Source organism: Wyeomyia smithii, chromosome 3 (assembly GCF_029784165.1).
Source record: "Wyeomyia smithii strain HCP4-BCI-WySm-NY-G18 chromosome 3, ASM2978416v1, whole genome shotgun sequence".
In the NCBI taxonomy this organism is placed as follows: domain Eukaryota; kingdom Metazoa; phylum Arthropoda; class Insecta; order Diptera; family Culicidae; genus Wyeomyia; species Wyeomyia smithii.
This window is the reverse complement of record NC_073696.1, coordinates 256,020,166-256,023,469: the sequence shown is the minus strand read 5'-3', so window position 1 is coordinate 256,023,469 and position 3,304 is coordinate 256,020,166.

The window sequence follows — 3,304 nt, the reverse complement described above, 5'->3', positions numbered from 1 at the left end:
GACAATTAAGAAGAGCTGTGCAATATTCGTTACACCCAACTAAAAGTTAGGCAAATCAGTGATAGATATAAGTACAGGGTGTGGTAGATAAGAGGCATCAACAGGACAAATATAGAGTTCTCCAGGCGCGTTTGTTTTATTGCGATGTGTTCGATTTTTCTTTGTTAAAGCGCAGTATGCAGTTCAAAAAGGAATTCATTTTCCTATCTCAATCCCATGTAAAATTCAGGCACTGAATCAGGCAATGAAATTTCTTCTGGTAGCTAGTACGCAGCTAGAAAGAAATCATAAACCGAAAGAGAAAACAAAATCCACTTGGTGTGAACGCTGCTGTGAAGCGAAATTGCACTTGTTTTGAGCGGAATAATGAGCACTGGCATTATTCAGGTACTGAATGAGTCAGGCAGTTAGTTGATCGTCTCACATCAGATCGCATTTGATAAACAAATGTTTTCAGTGCAGAAATCATGCGCTCACTGACGTCCGGTATCGTTGCTGTTACGGCCTAAAGCGGGCCGTGTCGTAGTGTTCGTGTGGTTTTGCTTGGAGAACTCTATACCATGCTTAGTTATTTTACCTACTTTCTCTTGGATTTATCTCCTTAAAATCCTTAAAAAATTGAAGAGTCTGTTCTCGAGTTTGTTGAACAGATTTCTATTCTCGGCATGCATTTTGTTTTTATCAAATGCTCAGTCCAGCCCCGTGTCAAATAAATGATATATGAGGAAAAAAAAGCTCAGTCCCGCCATGTTGCAGTTAGTATTGTCGGAATAGTCGCAATGGACAAATTATCGCAAGGATCGCGGAAGGAAACCAGAGCACATGGTTTTAGTATGAAAGAATATACAAGAATGATTTTATTCAAGAAACCAGAAATATTAAAGGATGACAGTTTGTTTCCAATATCTTTACGTCGATGATGTTGTCTTTACGTCTATGATGTTGTCGCTGTGCAAGGGGCTCAACACTCCTCCTCAACTTCAGTCGACTTTACTCCAATAGCCGCCCGAAGTTCCTGAAGCTTCACCGCTGACAGCGGCTTCGTTAGGATGTCCGCTTCCATTCGTCCGGTCGGACAATACTCTATGGACACAACACCGCTCGTCACAAGGTCTTTAACAAAGGAATATTTCGTGTCAATATGCTTTGACCTGCGTGTCGTTCTGTCTGTTGCTGTGAGAGCTATACAGCTCCGGTTATCCTCACGGACTACAACGGGGTATTTCGGTGAAACAACAAGGTCAGCCATCAGCTTGCGCAGCCACTGCAACTCCTGTAGACAATTTGCTAGGGCTATATACTCAGCCTCAGTACTCGACAACGCCACGCTTGTTTGCTTTCTGCAGCACCATTCAATAGGGCCACCACCAAACTTGAACAAGAATCCCGTATTAGATTTTCGATCCGGAATTTCACCTGCCCAATCAGCGTCAACGAAACATTCTAACGGCTTTCGTTCGTGAGCGCCTAGATACAGCCCATCGTTGATTGTTCCTTTAAGGTAACGAAGTACCTTCTTGGCTTCAATCCAATCAGCCTGCGTTGGCGTTGGCGTTGATACACGTCGTCCGAGAACAGAGGTGGCAATCGCAATGTCCGGTCGGCTGTTTATGGCGATATACAATAACGCACCAATCAAGCTTTGATACTGTTCTTTCTCGAAAAGCTCAGCACTCTCCTCCTGCTGTTGTTGTAAATAGCCAACCGACATTGGAACCCGCGATGAGTTAGCTTTCTCCATACCGAATCGTACTAGAATTTTCGTTATGTATGCATTCTGGTTGAGTACGTAACCACCTTCAATCTTGCGCACTTGAATTCCTAAAAAGCAAGAGAGGTTACCTAGTTCAGTTATTTTAAACTCTTTTTTTAAAACGCCAAGCAGAGCTTTGATATTCTTGTTCATTATTGCAAGCGACGATAAAATCGTCTACATACAACAGCACGTACACGGAACTGTTAATAATTTGCTTTGAATAGAGATAAAGATCTGCTTTCGATTGTTGAAAACCTGCTTCTTTCAAAACAGCGTCTATCTTCTTATTCCATACACGAGCAGACTGTTTTAGCCCGTATAGGCTCCGTTTTAGATGGCATACGACAGTATGGTCCTCGATCTCGTACCCAGGAGGCTGTTTCATCCATATCTCCTCCTGCAATTCACCGTAAAGATACGCCGTTTTAATATCAACGTGCCTTATAATCATATTGCGGCTAGCCGCCAACGTCAAAACCGTTCGAAATGTGGTTTGCCTTACTACCGCACAGTGGGGAATCGCTGGCCATCAGCAAAAAAAATTTTTTTTTCGTTAGCTGTTTCATAATATTTTTCCTTTATTGCTATAACATTCAAGTGTCTTAATCCAAAATTTGGGCGCAATATCATGAAATCTGATTTTTTTATGACTTTTCAAAGCTTGACGAACTGACGTCTTTTTGACTTTCTTTTTTAATAAAAGTGCATTACTTTGAAACGCTCTGTAATTATAACTTGGATTTTTTTGACGTCAAAGGAAAAGTTGTTTTAAATATTGTGCAAAACAAACCCTTTTCATTAGATATTGTAAAATTTGGTCATAGTAGGCCTGCCACTAGAAAAAATTTAAAAAAAACGTAATTTTTTGTAGAAAAGTAGCTTAAAAGTTTAGTTGCCGCAGTTTGCCACGGTTGTGACTACATTCAAAATTTAGGTAAAAACGTAAGCTTTCAAATGCATATTGTCCGTTGCTGCGCAAAACTGCGCAAATTGTCACTTTAGTGAAGAAGGCGATAGCAGATTTTTTTTAGTTTTTATTTTTGAAGTTGAAATTTCATCCAGGATTAATGTTAATCATAACCATGATACCCCATCAATGAAGATTTATGTTATCGTATTCAATCCGTAAGGATAAAATAAAATTTTGGGTAAAAATCACAAAATTTATCAAAGAAAAGTTATAAAATAAGTGTAAAACAAGAAAACAGTAAACAAATTTTTATGAAATTTTAATTATGCCAAACTTTATCACTTTCTGCAAATCTAAAACAATATTAAAAACATTCAGCCCTTTTCAATTTCATGAAATTCGCTAAATTAATTGAAGTGTCAAATACTAGCATTAAATTCATACCATCAAACTCCGGCTAACAATGGTGCTTATCACGAGAGTCACTTCACGGTGAAATCAGAGTGAAATGAACAAAATCCTATTACAGGACTCACGTAAGTGAGAAAAACGTCGCGAAGTGACATCTGCCGTGGAATCTGGGTTGTTATGAGTGTCACATCAGTGAAGTGAGAACGGAAAAAGCGACGTTTCGCGTG